We start from the raw sequence: 20,801 nt of genomic DNA, 5'->3' as shown, positions 1-20,801 counted from the left end.
AAAGAAAATAGATGCTGGTCTCTGTCCCCAGTTGCTGGCACAGAGCTTCTGAAACCCTTGGAATTTCCTGGGTAATAAGAGCATCTTTTGTTCTAATGAGGTAACTCTGGGTGGGCCCTTATGGCTCCTGGATGAGGGCTGCTCACCAGAAAGACCAAGCCATGATTAGAGACTTGGAATTTTAGCCCTGTCCCCATTCCCTTGAGAAGGGAAAAGGACTGAAAAATGGAGTTAATGATCAATTGTGTCTATGTGATGAAGTCTCTCTCTCTATGTATATATAAATATCACAAAAATTTCAAGACCTTCCAGATTGGTGAACACATCCACATACCTGAAAGGTGATAGACCTGAACTCAACAGAGATGGCAGTTCCTTTAATAAGCCAATAAACATATTTCCTTGAGTTCTGTGAGCAACATAACAAATTAATGGAATCTGAGAGGGGGGGAGATTGTGGGAACTTCTGATTTTTATCCAAGTGGAACAGAAGACACGGGTAACTCGGGGATCTACTACTTGCCATTGGCATCTGAAGTCAGGTGGCATAGTCTCGTGGGACCCAGCCCTCAACTTGTGGGATCTGACACTTTCTCTGGGTAAACCATGTCCAAATTGAGTTAAATTGTAGGACACCCAGCTGGCATTGAGGAGAATTGCTTGATGTGGGGAAGAAGCTTCACTCATTTGGTGACCAGAAGCATCAGAAATGTTTTGTGTTAGTAACAAAGGAAGATCCGCAGGAGGAATAACTGTAGGTTCCTCCCTACACGGGTAATTATTACTGTTAGTGTGTCTGAGCCTCATTCATCACCCCTATTATCCATCCATCCAGAGATTATCATCAATGGGAAGTTGTATGAAATAGATTACAGGGAGACCCTGAAGTTCTGGAAGTTCATATGTTCCTGAACTCTTTATTTCCCAAATTCTGTAAATCAAATGAAATTCAAAATGCAATTGGTACCCTTGCTATTTGTAAATAGATAAAACCCACAGTGAATAATTTTACAGAGCAAAGACTCAGCTCTTCAAATCTGATTTATAAGCTCAAGTTTTCACACAGAACAATCTACCCTCAAGATGGAAAAGGGCTCAGGGTTCTATGCTCTCCTGGGAGACTGTGGAAGCAGAGGAAAAAATATACCTATGTGTGGTTCATGTAGATTGGAATGAAACAAAATATCTCTAGCTTTTAAAAAAAAGAAAAAAATCACCTCTATTTTTTTAATAGTGGACTTTGTCAAAGTGCTTTGAAAATATAAGCAATATCTAAAATCAGGTATTAGAGGAAACTTACCTTTTCTCCTTAGAAATCTATTTCTTCCTTATTTCTAATCTTTAGTTAACTTTTTCCCCTTTTGGCATAATAACCCAAAATAGTAAGGCATAAGACTTGAAAGACCGAGAGATCAGAATCTGATACCCAGCTGTCATTTAGCCTCTCTGGCCTTTATTTTCCCTTTATTATGAGGACATAATCCCACATGGTTGGTGGTGCTGAGTGTAACTGGTGTGCCACATAAACGAGATGGTGCACTGCAATCAAAACACACTTCCGCTGGTGTTTTTACCTTTAAACTTCATTGGAGGTGGGGGGATGGTCTCCCCTCTCCTGTGACTGACAAATCCTGCAGGCTTCTGCCTATTCCACTCACATTTGGTCAGTTGACAGTCTAAAGGCTTCATTTAGAGCCGCAATTCAGCAATTACCAAGTCCAGCCCTTTGTAATGACCCTAAACTCTGCATGTGTGACTTAGCTTGAAGAAGATATTGCATATATACAATGGAATATTACCACTCAGACATAAAAAAGAATGAAATTTGCAACAACATGGATGGACCTGAAGGTATCATGCTAAGCAAAATAAGTCAGAGAAAGATACTGCATGTTTTCACTTAGAGGTGGAATCTAAAAAACAAAAATGAACATAATAAAACAGAAACAGACTGTCAGAACAAACTAGTGGTCACCAGTGGGAATAAGGGTGGAGGGAGGGGCAAGATACGGGAAGAGGATTAAGAGGTACAAACTACTAGGTCTAAAACAGGATACAAGGGGCTTCCCTGGTGACTCAGTGGTAGAGAATCTGCCTGCTGGGCAGGAGATCCCTGCACCGGGTTAATCCCTGATCCAGGAATATCCCATAAGCCGCAGAGCAGCTCAGCCACAACTATTAAGCCTGGGCTTCAGAGCCCGTGCTCCACAACTTGCAAAATCCAAGCACCATAAGAGAGTAACCCCCATTCTCCAAAACTAGAGAAAAGCCCATGCAGCAGTGAAGAGCCAGCACAAACAAAAATAAATAACTGAATAAATAAAATTTTAAAAAATATTAATAAGATACAAGGGTGTAATGTACAGCACAGGGAATATAACCAGTATTTTAGAATGACTTTGTAAGTAGTAATGAAGTCACTCAGTTGTGTCCAACTCTATGTGACCCTATGGACTGTAGCTTGCCAGAATCCTCCATCCATGGGATTTTCCAGGCAAGAATACTGGAGTGGGTTGCCATTTCCTTTTCCAGGGGATCATCCCAACCCAGGGACTGAACCCTGGTCTCCCACACTGCAGGCAGACTCTTTACCATCTGAGCCACCAGGGAAGCCCTATAATCTATAAAAATACCAAGTCACTATGCTGTGTACTTTAATATAATATTGTAAGTAACTATATGGCTTCAGGGAACAGTGGGGAAGGGGAAGCTGACTTTCCACTCTTTCCCATACATCTGCTCCTGCTCCTTCAGATCAGCCAGGCCAGGAATGGAGAGGGGAGCTGGGACCAAGGTGAGAGAAGAAGATGGTTCATGAAGCAAGTGATTCTGCAAAATCTGACCAGGCATGTGGGTAGGGTGTCAGAGAACACACTCCACGTTTCACTGGGCTTGTGGCTAGAAGGTGGCGCCTCCACTCTGTTTATTAATCTCTCAGTCTTTCATCATGATTTCAAACCAGGTGAGGGCATAGGTAGACACAGTAGGTCTTGCACACATTGGCTATCCTCATAACCAGCATCCTGATATGTTCATGAAAACTAGGTCAAAAGAGTCTGCTTGTCACATAAAGATTGGAAAGAATATATCTCAAGTGGCTAGCTTATGGTAGGTGCTCAATAAATTACTGACATGGTATAATCCTTACTAATCAATTGTTTCTTCCAGCTGGCAGATGAGAGAGGACTTTGTGAGAAAATCCCCACAGATGCTACTTAAATGCATCAGAATCCTTTTCTAAAAATTGTTCTCTAGTCAACACATTTAGCTTTCCCAAAGTCAACTTCTTGTTAAATTGTTCTACATGTTAAGACATGATACCAGTAAAACCACATGGTTTAGAGTTAAAAACTATTCAAAAACATCCTAAAGTTGGCACATCCAGTGGTTGTTGGTAATGTTTCAGAAGAGAATTAAAATAAAAGGCTCCATGTGGGTTTGAGGTTCCTTTTAAAATGTGTCATTTTCTCAAGAGTGAACATATTTTTTCTGAAGGTCCACATGAAAGGCAAATTTAAATAATAGTTCAGAAGTCCCACTGAAAATCTGCTTCCATCAGCTCTTTGGAAAGTATAGGAAGCATGCTAATTCTGGTTCTACCACCTCTGAGCTTGGCCAAGAAAGAGTTGGACTATTTTCCAGCCAACCAACTCAATTAGAACGCTTGAACCTTCCAGGAAACCCAAGACTACTAATTTTCCAGACCCTGGGCTTGCGCATATATGTGTTTCAATCTGGTATATTTGCATCCTGCTCCTTTGTGTCACTGTGGGCACTGAGGTTCCCCTGCTGAGAAAGCTGAATGTTTTGTTTTTCTCCCAGCAACCTCATGGAATTTCAACAGCTCTCAGCCCCTCCGTAATGTGTCTGATTCCCACAGAAACAGCACCTCTTCCGAATCTGGAGATAGCTTCTGAAGCCAGAGGGAACAGAGATGCAAATACCTTCTTCTCCTCTGAGCAAGTATTCTTGCCTGGGAAGTCCCATGGACAGAGGAACCTGGTGGGCTATAGTCTGCTGCTGCTACTGCTGCTAAGTCGCTTCAGTTATGTCTGACTCTGTGCGACCCCATAGGCGGCAGCCCACTAGGCTCCCCTGTCCCTGGGATTCTCCAGGCAAGAACACTGGAGTGGGTTGCCATTTCTTTCTCCAATGCATGAAAGTGAAAAGTGAAAATGAAGTCGCCCAGTCGTGTCTGACTCTTAGCGACTCCATGGACTGTAGCCCACCAGGATCCTCCGTCTGTGGGATTTTCTAGGCAAGAGTACTGGAGTGGGGTGCCATTGTCTTCTGGGTCACAAAGAGCTGGACACAACTGAGCGACTGAAAGCAACATCTGAGCAAGATCCTTTTGCACACCCACTGAGGACTTGGGTAATCCCCTTAAGTTATTTGGTTCTGGGCTCAACTTCAATCACCCACGCATCTCTTTCAGCGGTACCACCCTGCTATAGTGGAATTCTGTGATTGCACTGTCCTTGAGCTGTTTCTTAGCCTTCCTTCCCCTCCCCCCACCACCACCGTGAGGAAAACAGGAAGGCACAGGAGCCTGGAATCTAATAAAAGCCACTCCCCCAGGTGAAATAAAGGTCTGTGGTTCAGCAGTAAAGAACTTGTCTACAATGCAGGAGATGAGGGTTCGATCCCTGGGTTGGGAAGATCCTCTGGAGAAGGAAATGGCAACCCACTCCAGTATTCTTGCCTGGGAAATCCCATGGACATAGGAGCCTGGTGGCCTGAGGTCACAAAGAGTCAGATGACTGAGCACGCATGCATCCCCCAGTCCTACCTGCTGCCTTCTCTTAAGAATTCACACTTCTCTCCCTGAGCTGAACCAGCCAAGGCCAGTAAAACAGTATAGGTTTTACTATAGGACACAGAGAAGGGTGGTTTTAGCAGCACAGGATTGTAACAGCTGTGAGACTCAGGCAAACCTTGATGCTTCTGAGTTTGGGTAGCCTGGGGGGTATCGGGGTGCCTCAGTACAGCTGGGTGAGTGAGGAAGTCACAGTTCCCACTAAGCCTTGCTGAAGGGGTAGGGTGAGCAGTTTTCTCTATGCTGTTTAGCTGGAGTAGACAAGTTATTGTTTAAAAGTTTTCTGTCTTGCTAGGCTGCCTCTGCTTTGGTGACTAGAGAATATGAGTCTTTCTTAGGGCTTTTGATGTTTGTGCCCAATGACGTTCCCAGGTTGCTGGTTTCATCAGCTCAAGTCCAGGATATACGAGGCAAAATAAAAGCCCAGGAGATTAGCTGCTGGATCCTGAGGTCCCTGCAAGTCTGCCCTTTTCTATCCACTTTTCAGAGTCTTCATCCTCTGGGTTTATACATCATATATATGTCAGTTGCTTCAGTCATGTCTGACTCTTTGCAACCCTATGTACTACAGCCTGTCAAGCTCCTCTGTCCATAGGACTCTCCAGGCATGAATACTGGAGTGGGTTGCCATCTCCTCCTCCAGGGGATCTTCTCCACCGAGGGATCAAACCCAGGTTTCCTGCATTACAGGCAGATTGTTTACCACTGAGCCGTCAGGGAAGCCCATACATCACATTCAGGGGTTGTAATTGTACTTAGTGAGAGAAATAAGAAAAGTGTGTCTATTCCATCTTCCCAGAAGCAGAGCTCTGCTCTATTGTTTTATAACCTTCTTTCAATGGATCATCTCCTCATACAAATAAATCTATCTCATATTATCATTTTAATGGCTGCATATTATTCCACTGCATTGATTTACATTGCTATAATTGATTAAATCAATTGTCTGTAGTTTGGACAGACAAGGTTTTTTCTCCCCAACAAATTTATTCTACTAGGAATAACACTGGAGTGAACATCTAAGTAGCTAAATATTAGTCATATTCTTGATTATTTTCTTGGCCTAAATTTCTGGACACAGCACAGCTAACCTAAAAGATACACACATGTGAAGGCTTCTAAAACAGGTAGCCACTTGCTCTCCAGAGACCAGAAAAATTATAGCAAATTATGCAACCATCATCAGCCTCTGTACCTTCAACATCACTGAGTATCATTTTTTTCAGGTGACAATCCAGTTAAGCTAAAAATGGTATGTCTCTTTTCAAAGATTACCTTTACTTAGTTATTTGTGAGACTCATCACTTGGAAAGCAAATATAGGTAATCAATTACTACTGAATTTCTAGGCAGTAAGAGGGGAGATGGGAAACTGAGATGGGTAGCTTGCAAGGGTCCCCCAGGTAGACTAGCCACGTGGCAGGCTGTAGCTTACCATGGAAGGGCAGCAGCTGGTGGGCGGGACCTGGGGTACCAGGCAGACTGAGAGGCAGGGACAGAACAGTGGGAGGACAGCTCCCATCTTATGCGACGCCAGGTGTCCTCTGTCATTCCAAAGGTCGTTTAATCTCTCTGGATTCTCGGGCCTGTTCCTCAAGAAGCAGCTGATCCATTAGAAATGAGCAGCTGCCATCACACTGAAAGCGTGGAAAGCGTGATTGAATTGTGTTCTGTGACTCCTGCCCTTGTGTGTGTGCCTGTTAGTCATTTAGTCATGTCTCACTCTTTGCGATCCCATGGACAGTGGCCCGCCAGCCTCCTCTGTCCATGGAATTCTTCAGGAAAGAATACTGGAGTGGCTTGCCATTCCCTTCTCTGGAGGATTTCCTGACCCAGGGATTGAACCCAGGTCTCCTGCATTGCAGGCAGATTCTTTATCATCTTGGCCACCAGGGAAGCATACACGAATACAAGTGTGTGCACACACACATACACACACACACACACACACTCACACGGGGAGCCCAGGCCTGTTCTAACCCTGGTCTCTGTTCCATGCCACTGTCACTCTCTCTCAAACTATAATTAGCTTATGTTCCAGCAGGGACAGTCACGTAGGGTGAGTGTAAGGTGATAGGGGCTGAGAGAGAGGCTTTCCTCCCAGCAGTTCTCAGCTCCTTAGATTTCTCCACTGACCATACTGCTGCTCAAAAATTAACAATAATAAGCTGCATTTGTTCCCAAAAACGTTTAACCCACAAGTCCTTGAAGGCTGGGACTCTCCAGCTGCCCCATTCACCAAATCTGAGCTAGTGGCCACCTCATATAATTGCTAATTACCCCATTTCAATTTGCTGAATTGGAATCCATTCAGCATGGATTACTATAATGAATTCATTATAGTAATTATATGGAATTAAGTTGCTTGTCTAGACTTTGGAATAAGGGCTGGGCATCCCAAGATAACTAGTACTCAATACCTTGAAAATATGTGGGCTTCTTCACCACCTATATGTCCATCAACAGAGGACTGGATAAAGATGTATTTATACAATGCAATTGGAGAAGGCAATGGCACCCCACTCCAGTACTCTTGCCTGGAAAATCCCACGGACGGAGGAGCCTGGTGGGCTGCAGTCCATGGGGTCGCTAGGAGTCGGACAAGACTGAGCGACTTCACTTTCACTTTTCACTTTCATGCATTGGAGAAGGAAATGGCAACCCACTCCAGTGTTCTTGCCTGGAGAATCCCAGGGACGGGGGAGCCTGGTGGGCTGCCATCGACGGGGTCGCACAGAGTTGGACACGACTGAAGCGACTTAGCAGCAGCTGCAGCAGCAGCCCAGAATAAGAAAGTAAAAAATCTGCCTGGCTGTTCATCATACTAGACACAAATAAGATAAAAAAAGACAGATAATAACTCCAGATGCAGATCATACAGATAAAATAATAAGATAACAGACACAGATGAAATCAACTGCTGAGTGACTGTGCTTCCCAGTGGGGCTAGTGGTAAAGAATCTGCCTGCCAGTGCAGGAGATGAAGAGGCGTGGGTTCGATCCCTGGGTCAGGAAGATCCCGTGGAGGAGGAAATGGCAGCCCACTCTACTTGCCTGGAGAATCCCATGGATGGAGGAGCCTGGCGGGCTTCAGTCCGTGGGGTCACAAAGAGTCAGACATAACTGAAGCGACTTAGCACACACACATGCATGCCGAGTGACTAGGTGACAATATTTCTGCTCAGAACAGGCTGCTGCTGAGATAACCCTCAAAGCGTCATAACATCCCCTTCTCTGTGACAGCTTACTTTCTTACCTTTCTTACCCTGAACTACAAAATCACTGACTATCATAAACTTGGTTGTTTGAGGTTATATTAGCAAGAATGAAATGCCCCACCCTTGCCTGGAGAATCTAAATCACTTTGACCCCGAGAAAGAGACTTCATTTCCAGCACAGGTACAGAGTATCTGATGAGGTTTTCTAGACACCAGTCCATGCCTAGTCTCACTTTGTTATGAAGGTGTCCTCATCCACTTTGCATCCAGAACTGATGTTGACCCTACATCCACAGAGCTGGTTTGCTTTGAGCTCTGTTTCACAGACAGTTGGCCCTTGAACCACATCAGAGCTAAGGATGTCAACCCCACACAGTCAAGACTACATAGGTCTAACCTTAGTCACTCCGCTGTATTCACAGTTCCACATTCATGGATTCAGTCAACCACTGATCTTGTAGAACTGTGTGTTTATTTAAGAAACTCACATTAAGTGAGTTAAGTGAACCCTCAAATTTAAACCCATGTTGTTCAAGGGTCAACTGTAAGTTTTACCTACACTCCACACTTCCTCCAATCCTACATCTCTATCCTTTCTTTGTTTGGCAAGAAACGCCATGGGCCCTGTGGTGCGTGACCTGCCTCATCCCAATGGGCCAGTTAACACTGACTGTGTCGGACAATAGGGTTGCCTCAGTGGTCTTGGACTGACTGGGCTGGGATACCCCCAGTTTGATTTCCAGGGCTTATTACACAGTAAAGGACCCTTACAGGTGAGAATATTCAGGTCTTCATTGAACTTCAATGTTTTCATCTCTAAAATGGAACACTTGGAATTCCCTGGTGTTCCAGTGTTTAAGCTCCTAGCTTTCACTGCCAAAGGCCTGGGTTCAATCACTGGTCGGGGAACTAAGATCCTGCAAGCCACATGACTAGGTTGAATAAAATAGAGTGAAATGAAATGAAATTGAACACTGTGCTCATTCCTCTTATTAGAGAGTGTCCATAACAAACAAAATATAAGGTGTGACAAAGGCATCAACTCAGTGAATGCTGATTGAATAATCTTGGAAAAGATGCATGCTGGGACTTCCTTTGTGATCCAGTGGTTAAGGCTCGGCTTTGCAATGCAGAGGGCGAGAATTCGATCCCTGGTCAGGGACCTAAGATCCCGTATACCTCAGTGCCAAAAAACCAAAGCATTAAACAGAAGCAATATTGTAACAAATTCAATAAGACTTTAAAAATGATCTTCATCTAAAAAACTTTTTTAAAAATGCATACAACAGAAAAGTACCTGAATATTTTTGCTACCAAACGTCTACTTGACATTAATAGCAGTTACTTGTTGATGGCAAAAAGCAATGGAGTGTTTGTTCTCAGGAACTTAGTGTTCCCGCACAGTGTTCACAGCACTGTTACAATGAAATTAGGCTAAATCGATGACCACAAGGACATTTTCTTATACCCATAATAAAACTCAGATCTAAGTTGAGGTTACAGCAGAAGAAAATATACCCATTATTTTGTAACAACTTCAGATGGAGTATAAACTGTAAAACCGTTGAGTCACTATGTTGTACACCTGAAACTAATATGATATTGTAAATCAACCATACTTCAATAGAAAATAAGTAATTAAGAGGCAGTTCCTTCTCTTTTAAATGCTGCTTGGGCAGAAGAGTGCTTCCATACTGTTGTTGTTGTTGTTTAGTCGCTTAGTCATGTCTGGCTTTGCAACCCCATACACTGTAGCCCGCCAGGCTCCACTGCCCATGGGATTGGGATTTCCCAGGCAAGAAATCTGGAGTGAATTGCCATTTCCTATTCCAGAGGATCTCCCTGACCCAGGCATTGAAGGGATCGAACCCATGTCTCCTGCATTGGCAGGCAGATTCTTTACCACTGAGCCACCAGGGAAGCTTCCATATTATTCCTTATGTAGCTCATCTTCTCACTTGGTCTCTTTGACAAATGATCCCTCCATTTTTTCCAGAATTAAAATGATCCCATATTAGGATCCTCACTGGATCATCGAAAAAGCAAGACAGTTCCAGAAAAACATCTATTTCTGCTTTATTGACTATGCCAAAGCCTTTGACTGTGTGGATCACAATAAACTGTGGAAAATTCTGAAAGAGATGGGAATACCAGACCACCTGATCTGCCTCTTGAGAAATCTGTATGCAGGTCAGGAAGCAACAGTTAGAACTGGACATGGAACAACAGACTGGTTCCAAATAGGAAAAGGAGTACGTCAAGACTGTATATTGTCACCCTGTTTATTTAACTTATATGCAGAGTACATCATGAGAAACGCTGGGCTGGAAGAAACACAAGCTGGAATCAAGATTGCTGGGAGAAATATCAATAACCTCAGATATGCAGATGACATCACCCTAATGGCAGAAAGTGAAGAGGAACTAAAAAGCCTCTTGATGAAAGTGAAAGAGGAGAGTGAAAAAGTTGGCTTAAAGCTCAACATTGAGAAAACGAAGATTATGGCATCCAGTCCCATCACTTCATGGGAAATAGATGGGGAAACAGTGGAAACAGTGTCAGACTTTATTTTTCTGGGCTCCAAAATCACTGCAGATGGTGACTGCAGCCATGAAATTAAAAGACGCTTACTCCTTGGAAGGAGAGTTATGACCAACCTAGATAGCATATTCAAAAGCAGAGACATTACTTTGCCAACAAAGGTCCATCTAGTCAAGGCTATGGTTTTTCCAGTGGTCATGTATGGATGTGAGAGCTGGACTGTGAAAAAGGCTGAGTGCTGAAGAATTGATGCTTTTGAACTGTGGTGTTGGAGAAGACTCTTGAGAGTCCCTTGGACTGCAAGGAGATCCCAACCAGTCCGTTCTGAAGGAGATCAGCCCTGGGATTTCTTTGGAAGGAATGATGCTAAAGCTGAAACTCCAATACTTTGGCCACTTCATGCAAAGAGTTGACTCATTTGAAAAGACTCTGATGCTGGGAGGGATTGGGGGCAGGAGGAGAAGGGGACAACAGAGGATGAGATGGCTGGATGGCATCACTGACTCGATGGACATGAGTCTGGGTGAACTCCGGGAGTTGGTGATGGACAGGGAGGCCTGGCATGCTGCGATTCATGGGGTCGCAAAGAGTCGAACACGACTGAGCGACTGAACTGAACTGTGCTACTTCTTAGTGGAAAGTGTGTCTAGAATAGGGAATGGGCTTGGGAGTCAGTAAGAGGCCTGGATTGGAAGGTCAGCTCCAGCCCTTACTAGCTAAGCCACCTGAACTCCTCTGAGCCTCAGTGATCATCTCTGTAAAGTGCGTATAGCAGCAGTTCCTACATTATAGGGCTATTATGAGGATACCGTTTATTTTGCAAAGCCCTTAGAGCAGTGGTCTCTCCTGAATAAACATTTAGGTTGGCCATCCTCCAATGTCTCCCTCCAGGAGCAAATACTTGGTTGGAACCTGACTTTCTCTGTTTTTTCATCTTATTTACCCTTTGACTTCATTTACTGAGATCTCTCTCTCTCTCCAGGGGCCAATGTTTCCTTGTTCAAGTTATAAGCAAACCAACCCCAGGAAGAGAAGAGAAAACTAATCTGCAATAGAGTGTGGTTGACACAAAATATCCTTTCCTTTGATCTCTTCTTGAAGGATTTGTAGTTTCATAAGCTCTGAGCCTGAGACTTCTCTAAATCCTGCCTAATACACCCTGTGGGTCAACCAAACCAAGACCTCAATAGGAAGCTTTTAAAAATAAGAGACTGGCCCTGTTGACAGGGTATAGCAGACAATGGCAGAAGTGGAAGGAAGCCCCAGTGCTCATGTGTCTACTCCTCACCTCTGCCCGTGGTTTATGGCAATGTGTCTTTTTAGTCCAGGGACGAGCAAAATGTCTGTGGCTAGTGGCAGAGGCACTTTAGTGGCTCTGATGGACTAGTACTGGACTGGACTGATGTCTCCAATTAAAATCAGAGCCCCCAGGTTGTCTGAAGTTGTTATCTCAACAGGAAAACAGTAGGTCAACTGCAGATTGTCTGCCTCTTCTCCCTGCTCATCCGCTTAGAATCAGGTGGGGATCTTTGAAAATCCTAACGTCCAGACAACACTCCAGACTGATTACTTTAAATGTTCCAGGAGTAGAAACCATGCATCAATATTACTGCAGATTCAGATTCAATAGATCTGCGCTGGGGTCTGAGATTCTGCATTTCTAACAAACTGTCAGTCGATATCCACACTGCTGGTCACAGGATTAGAATTTGGATAACAAAGTCTCAGACTGTCTTTTCTCCCATCCCTCCTGTCCATCAAAATTAGTGCTTGATGCTCATTGGTCTATTTCCCCCAAGGTTGTAGTATCAGAAGCAAAGGCTCTCTTCTGGTTAGTTTATTTACTTCTGAGACATGCTCTGAGGAAAGAGAAGTTATTATTGTTGATTCACTGCATTATCTTGTTTAAGGAGAAGATACTTAGAAAAATGGGAGTTTAAAACATTCTTACAGTCAGATCTTTCTGATCAATTCAATACTGTCATCCTCTTGCTTCTCACCAGAGGGCTTTCAGCTTTAAACAGGTTCACACCACTTCTCTCTTCCTCCAACTCCTAGTTCCAATAATATTTTTAACAGCGTCAAGAGTGAGGCAGAATCATGCAGTGAACCTGAACTTGGAGTTGGGAAACCCAAGAACTTGAGCAAGTCACATGTGTTCTCCGAGCCTGTTTTCTCTTCTGAAAAAGGACCACGTGGTGATGATAACAGCTGCCATTGTGTGCTAAGTGTTAGACTTACATCAAAATACCTTCCTCAGTCCTCACTTATAGCCCATCTACCAGTGGAAGTCTTGGGGCTCAAAGAGGCTAAGAAATCAGTTTAAGGTCACAGGGCTGATAAGCAATAGAACTTGGATTTACATCCATGACTGGATCTTCCACTGTCTCACTGCTACCTGCCCAAGAGGGTGGTGAGGTGACAAATGAAGTCACACATGTGAGCACTTCCTGTGGAGGTGTTTTGTCATTTTTTGAGAGCTGAAATTTATAGCCTGAAAACCAGCCTTTCAGTCCTGGCTCTGCCATTCATTTACTGTACAGACTTGGACAAGTGACTTACTCTCTCTGAGTTTCTTTCTTTGTCCATGAAATGTCCATGAAATGAGTCCACTATCGACCACTCACCTCTCACGGTGAGTGAAAATTACAATAACAACAGCAACAAAGCTAACATCTCAAGATGCTGAATATGCCTCAGGCACTGTTGGAAGTGCTTTTCAAAAATGTGAGCTAATGTTTGTGAACATAATTTTAAAATTATGAAGGTTTTTTATTTTTAAAATTAACCTGAAGTTTTTCTGGTCAAACTGAAATGTTACAGCTGTTGCTGAGCTGCTCTCTTTCCGCCCCCCACAACCCCCGCCACCCAGGGGTTATAGTCACAGTAGACAAAGCTTCAAGTGAAAACTCAGGTTTGGGACTTCTGTGGTGGTCTAGTGCTTGAGACTGCATGCTTCCAATGCAGGAGGCACAGGTTCAGTCCCTGGTTGGGGAACTGAGATCCCACATGCCATGCTGTGTGGCAAAAAAAAAAAAAAAAAAAAAGGGAAGAAAGAAAAAGCAAACTCATTTTTTACTCCAGTAATAGCTTCTCCAGCCAGCAGCAAGGACTCCAGAGAGAGAATGTGGGGAACAGTGTAAGTAGAAACTCGGGATGTTTATTCCTTCTCTCAGTAACTTATCACGGAGGCTTAGTCCCTCGTCAATGCTTGGGCTTACAGTCTTGACATTTTGCCTATGATGATATCACAGTAGAATGCACCACCAGTCCTCCAGGAGATTTTGGCTCCCGTCCTGAAGGACAAATGGAAGGACCCAAGTGCCAGGAGGCACTGCCTCAGTGTCCTGCTTCTTCCCAGGAGGCATCACAAACACCGCCACTCCCGCACTGCCAGCCAGCCCAGCTCCCTTTTCTCATTCCACTTCCAACACCCAACATTTCTGTCCTGCCTCACAGTGCCTGAGAATCAGAGACGTGTCTCTTCCATTCCCCGGACGTGGAAACCTGGCCCTCGTGTGCATCACTTTCTTTCTGGAGAAACCAGCTTGGGAGGTGGACAACAATGGTCTTTCCTTATTAGAGAATCACGACTGAAGCGACTTAGCAGCAGCAGCAGCAGCAGCTTGTACATCCTCACCTCATGCAAATTCATTCCCTCCAAAGTCTCTCCTCACCTTCAATTTCGAAGTTTTTGTCATACTTGGATGCCAGCCACATTATTATTTATTCAATAGCTTTCTTTAAATCTAGTCACATTTTAACTTAGGTTCATTTCAAAAGGAAAGTGTACGTGACTATCATAAATGGAAAACTACTATTGGGAAGAGCTTTCTCTATTCTTGTAATTCTTGCAACAACCGAGGGTCGCTCAAAATGATGACTATGGAAACAGAGCAATCTAATCAGATTCTAACTAAATAGTGTTGCTTGCTGAAGACACTGCTAAGGACTGCTTTCTCTTGATATAATTGGAAAGGCTGATAGAAAATTGAAAGGAGAATTTTTCCCTCACTCTGAGCTGATGTGGTTTCATGACTTGCCTTGAAATCATCAAGGAACAGAACCAAGAGTATACATCCTCTACCCCAGAAACACTAGTTTAAGGGATGGAAGTCCTTCTACTCTTCAAAGGGATTGGCCACAAGTACTGGAGGGCCCTCAGAGAACACCCCCAAGCCCATCTATCTCCCCCTGCCAACATCCCACCCCCCTCCCCGACCCTTTGATCAGAATGTGAACAGTCTTTCCAATAACTCTGTCATTGATGATTGCCACCTTTGTGGTCCAAGAGGCTGTGGCCAACAGTAGTTATTCCACCATCCTCAGGTTAAATGAGCCAAGAAAAAGATGATTTCTGTCAAATGGCCTGACCCTCTTATTTTGCAGACATATGTGTCGCCCGTCTTGGATTCGGTCTGTTAGGGGTTCTCTCCAGACTGTTGCTGTAACAAGAGTGAGGTGTGTTCCCTCTGAGAGATGCCCCTTCTCTAGACAGGTCTGGGGTGATGAGATTCTGACAGCTCTGGTCTGTCTTGTGCACGTGTGTTTGAACACACTTTCTACCACTGAAGTAGCAAGTCACCAAGTGCTCAGGTGTGGCTGTGACGTAGGGGAAGGACCATGGTGTATTCTCAGCCTACTGCCTCGTATGTCCATCACTTGGAATCCATGTAACCTGGATAAAAGGCAGCCTCCATTCTCCCAGGCCAGATCACCAGGTCCTCACAGGACTTGGAGCAAATGTTTCAGTATAATGAAAGCTTGTGCTGTCTGGCCTCATCCTTTATGTGTATATTAATATTTTCCTATGGTCACAACTCAGAAGGTTGGCATCATGGGTCTTTGTCAAATACCATCATCCCATCTGGGCAATACCAATATATGTAGAGAAAAAAATATTTAGGAGGCAGTACACAAAATGTTACTTGTGTAGATTTTTTTGGATGGCAGGAGATCTTAGTTTTTAAATTTAAATGAGGCATTTTTATAAATATTTCAATTCCTTGAGTGGTTTTCATTTTCTCTTTCACTGATCTGTATTTTCTAGTTTTAGTGTCATAACTCTACTGAATAATTGGAAGTTGCAAAACATTTTTCTAGGCACAAAGTAGTGTACTAGCAAGCATAGGCTAATCATACATTGAAAAATAAAAATATATTCTTGGTTCAAAAATGTTAAACTTTGGTGAGACTCAGCAATTGTAACTCCACTTTTATTGCTTCATATTGTACATTATTATCTTATAGGTTCCGATAGGTTCATTTCAAAAATCCCATCTTAATAAATTTTAAAAACTAAATAATTTTAAAATCCCATCTTAACTATTAAAATCTAACTTTTTTATCTTAGAACTCTTTTTCTATATAAGACCTAATAATAAGCCACAGAATTGAGTGTTCCAGGAAACCCATTTTTGGAAAAATCAATCTGATCCATTTTTTCTTTCCCATTTTGCAGCCAGTGGAACTAAAGCCTAGAGAGAGAAAGGGATTCATTCAGAGATGCTCATAACCATTAAGAAGTCAGGCTGGAACTTTTTTTAATTTAATCTTTTTTTTTAACACCAAAAACCGTTTGTATTGGGGTATAGCCTATTGACAATGCTGTGGTTGTTTCAGGTGAACAGGGAAGGGGCTCAGCCATACACACACACGTAACCGTTCTCCTCCAAACCCCCTTCCCGTCCAGGCTGGCACAGCAGAGTTCCCTGTGCTATACAATAGGTTTTTGTTAGCTATCCATTTTAAATATAGCAGTGTGTACATGACCTTCCCATCAAGCTGGAACTTGAACTGAGATCCTCTCTTGCAAGACCAGAGGCTAGTTGTGTGGGTTTTGCACACTCAGTTCCAGGGGACAGACGGCACATTGTCACTTCTGTGAATGACACCCCCTGGAGCTTTGCAAGGCACACCTGCCTGGCATTCAGTATTCTTTTCACATCATTATCACTAAGTGAGAAGGCCTTTTACAATTTGACTGAGGCCATGGTAGAGAAGAATCTGGAGACAAGTGAAGTATTTTCTGTTATTAGTTGGTGCATGTGAGCTCAGTTGTTCCAACTCTCGCAACCCCACGTACTGTAGCCCCACCAGGCTTCTTTGCCCATGGGATTCTCCAGGCAAGAATACTGAAGTGAGTTGCCATTTCCTTTTCCAGGGGCTCTTTCTAACCCAGGGATCGAACCTGCATCTCCTGCCTTGGCAGGTGAGTCCTTTACCAGCTGAGGCACCTTGGAAAAACCTTATTTGTTGAAGGCAGTGAAATAATCTCATAGTTAATGGATTGAACTAATATAGCAAACTCCAGGAGACAGTGAAGGACAGGGAAGCTTGGAGTGCTGCAGTCCATGGGGTCACAAAGAGCTGGACACGACTTAGCAATGACTGAATAGCAATAACAAGCTTACAGAAAGTCCTGAGCCAGGAGACCTAGCAGTTTACTTTCCTATTAATTGTGGAGTTTTCTGGGTAGGATGCTGGCTGACTGAGGCATAGTTTTGAGAATTAAAATATTTTTCTCTCCCTCCTTTCTTTCCTCTTTAAAAAAAGACCAAGTACCGAAGATGTGGACAAAGCACTATGCTCTGGGACAGGCCTCATGGGCACTATTGAATCAGCCATTGCTCTTGGGACAGGGTCATCCAACCTGCCAAGGAATCCCATTTTCAAGACAGATTTTGCTGCATTTCCTTTTGTTATCTCTGCTGCACCAACCTGGACGCACCCCCAACCGGCAATCAGAATGCCAAGAATAATTTCGCATTTTCTTTACTTCTTTCAGCTCACTCTTCCCTACAGCAAAATGACTGCAGCACTCCTGGCACGAGTCCCTTTCTCGTCCCACCAAGTCAGCCGAGGCATGGAGAGGGCCCTCCTGGCTTCTCTGAACTGGGAAGCCAGCTTTGATTCCTCTTCCCCTCCATGTCTAATCCTTGAACAAGTCCTGGCGCATCCAACCCTGACGTTCCCTCAAATACTTCTCCTGCTCACGGGCCAGGTCAAGGTGGGCCACCAGCATCCCAACCTCGTCTACTGTCACATCCCCCCCAAATGGTCTCCGTGCTCCCGGCCAGCACACTCCTGAGTCTCTGTTCTTTCCATCTGTTATCAACATCCCTTCTCAGCCTGCAGCATTTAAGCCAATACTTTACTCCACCCTATTCCCCCTTATTCAAAAATCCCACCAAAGTGCATAAATATCTTTTTTGACTGTGTGTTTAATCCTATAACTACCTGAATCAGAAAAAAGCATTTGCCGGATGGCCATCGTAGCCCAGTGATTTGCATTGTTCAGTTTTACTTATTTGCTCTGTGACTTTGAACCACTCATTTAGCCTCTCTCTTTAGCTATAGAATATGGTGATGGAGCCCTACCTTACAGGTTATTTGGGGAATTAAGTGAGATGGTTTGCAAAGTGTCTAGAATACTGTTTGCCCTATCGTTGATATTTAATGCCAGTTCCCTTGCCTTTCTCCCTGGGAGCGGGGAGGAGGTGTGTGTTAGTCAGGACTCTTGACTATAAGTGACAGAAACCAAATTGGAGCTGAAACCCAAAAGGGAAGTGATTAGTGAAACCCCTGGAGAAATAGGGTGAAAGCTGAAACCAGGGACTCAAACATGCTCGGCTACCCACCTCTCTCTCTCATTCTCTCCCTCTGTGTGTCTGTGTATCTTATCTCAGCTTTTCCCTATCACTTTTATTCTAACTGCCAGCCTTTCTGAAGCAGGAAACTTGTCTCTGCCGCCCAAGACAACCCCCCTCCCCCATCATAGCTTCACTTCCAGAGAGAAAAGGAGCTTCTTTCTCTGAGCTCCAGTTAGAAAAATGCCAGGGAAGGACTCTGATCGTCCTGACCTGAGTCACGTGTGCATCTCCCCCGACCATCACTAAGACTAGAGAGATGGAGACATACACTCTTATTCACACTATGACAGACTGGGGGACAATACCCCTCAAAGAAGGAGGATGCAACACCAAGGAGGAGCAGAAGAGCTCCAGGCAGACAGAACAACGGGTGGCCACCATGAGAAACACGGTAGAACACCAAGCGGTGTATGTCACGGCACAGCGATCGTTACAACTGCTTCTCCAAGCTACTTATGTGTCTGTCTCCCTCGTTAAATTCTGACTTCCTGGAAACAGGATGTCTTAATTATGATGGTTTCCTTGCATCTAGCACCGTCAGATGTACACGAGGCAATGAAGAAGCGCTTTTACCTGAATATGTGAATGTGCAGGGTAAGGATCAGAGTTTTCTTTCATCTCTGGCGGTATTTCTCAGCTGCAAACTGCTTCTGTGACCCTAGTCTGAGGAGACAGTTACATAATGGCCCTCAAAGCATCTTCAAAAAATCTGGCTTCTCTCATTAGTTATTTACATCTTAGAATGCTCTTGCTGAGACTCACCCATTCTCCTTTGCCTTGCTTGGCTTCTTCTGTGAGTTTCCATGTTCCTATTTATAAATCTCACTTGAGCCCAGTTCTTTGGAGCCTCTTTCTCCTCCCCACCTCCCTCCCGCCCTTCCTCCTAGGGGCAGAATGCTCTGGTTAACCTGAAATGGCTTTCAGAGGAGGTACAGCTGTTCATACCAGTGTGTGTGGCACCATCCAGCTCCCTGTCTTGATTTCCTGTTTAGCCCCTTGCCTCAAGGACAGAAGGGTCGCTGAGCACAGCTTCTCCATTTCATGCATGGAAAAGTCAAGAGGCTGTGAGAGGAAGAGACTGGGCCACGGTCCCAGAGTTCCAGATGAACCCAGTTCTGGGCTTTGCAAGTCCTAAGCCCTAGCCATGGTGAAGCCTGGGACTCCTGTTCTCAGCCCCTAAAGATGAAGCCAGCCACCATGGCGGGAGCACCCCAGGCCCTGTGTGGGGTGCTGGGACTCTGCGATGACTCAGAGTAATTCCTGCCCTTGCAAGGCTCATGTCCCCAACAGGCAACAGCGAAGAAACACCATTACTACAATGGAGTGTGACGTACCAAAGTCTCAGGCCATGAGTTGTACAACAGAGAAGAGATAATAAATGGCATTTTCACCTGGAAAGACCTTGGTCTGACTCTGGAGAACCCTCCAGGGCTCATTTACCAAACACCAGCTCATAGAAACAAAGAAAAATCCTTTCTGTATTTACAGTCAGAGCAATTTAAATCTGGAGGAATCTTGATAGGAATCTGCTCCCAAATCCTGAGTTCACAAGGGAACAAACCAGATGTGCAATTATACAATTAAATCATTGCTGTGGTGTGCAAATTGCTACCAAGCAGGTCATCTTAATAATGCATATCATTTTCTGTTGGGAAAAGGAGAGAAATTAAACATTTACCCATGAGGCCCTGAGCTACACACACCATTGTCACATTTAATTCTCCCAATAATAACATGGGAGAATTAATTATTCCATTTGCAAAGGAGGAAATGGAAGCACAGAGATGTTAAGTGACTTGCCCAAGGTCACACAGCTGGTAAACAATGGGTTAGAGATTTGAAAACTTGGGCTTATCTCTTTCCAAAGCCTCTTCTTGTGAATGGAAAAGCATAGAATTAATGTTAAAAACCTGGATCCTCTTCTTGAATCCAGCGCCAACAAGTTATGTGAACTGGGGGAGGTCCTTCCGTTTCATTGGAACTTAGATTTCTGTTCCGTAAATGAAGAGAACTGAGCTGGGTCAGCGATGCCAATGTGTGATCCACAAATGGGCACCATCCCATCCTCTGTCCCGGACAGCTGTGACTATCGACCAGGGCACCATTTCCCCCTGGGCTCAAACTGAATGCAGAGTGTCATTCAGTGACCCTCCTTCAGTCACGATCAACATGAAATACCATTAATTTGCCACCCTTAGACCTTATGAACTCTCAGATCTCTTTCAACTCTATTTAGTTCGCGCAAACTCTGGTCCTGGATTTTGTCATTTCTCTGCAGCGCTGAAATAAAAATGGGAACAGCTTATCTGTGGTTCTGCAGAAAGAATTCTGCCAGATGCAGAGCCTGATTGTTCTGGCTGATGGCAGGACTGTGTCCAGGACTTCAGAGGGGCCTGCTGTAACTCTTGTTTCTCACGATGGAAATCTTTCCCAGTGCCTGACATTTACTGGAATGTCACAAAATTCTCTCGTGAAATGAATCTCTATTGCTGAAATGACTTAATAATGTCTATAAAAGGCAGCCAAAGTATATGGAAAAATATCATAGTCTTCATACACTGATTGACGTACAGGC

The 20,801-nt window shown here is 44.1% G+C and overlaps 1 long non-coding RNA gene across 1 annotated transcript in view; it reads right to left on the bottom strand.

Moving 5' to 3' along the window:
- The window catches only part of LOC129626636 (uncharacterized), a 77,607-nt gene extending 58,577 nt beyond the window's left edge, over positions 1 to 19,030 (bottom strand). Inside the window, exons 1-2 of the long non-coding RNA XR_008702105.1 lie at positions 18,989 to 19,030; positions 18,800 to 18,889 (exon numbers count right to left, since the gene is read on the bottom strand). This is a non-coding gene — a long non-coding RNA (uncharacterized LOC129626636). The remainder of the gene's footprint in view (positions 1 to 18,799; positions 18,890 to 18,988) is intronic.
- Positions 19,031 to 20,801: the final 1,771 nt, after the last annotated feature.

Source organism: Bubalus kerabau, chromosome 14 (assembly GCF_029407905.1).
Source record: "Bubalus kerabau isolate K-KA32 ecotype Philippines breed swamp buffalo chromosome 14, PCC_UOA_SB_1v2, whole genome shotgun sequence".
Taxonomy (NCBI): domain Eukaryota; kingdom Metazoa; phylum Chordata; class Mammalia; order Artiodactyla; family Bovidae; genus Bubalus; species Bubalus kerabau.
Note: the sequence above shows the minus strand (reverse complement) of the source record. Positions and strands in the feature narration are given on the sequence as shown.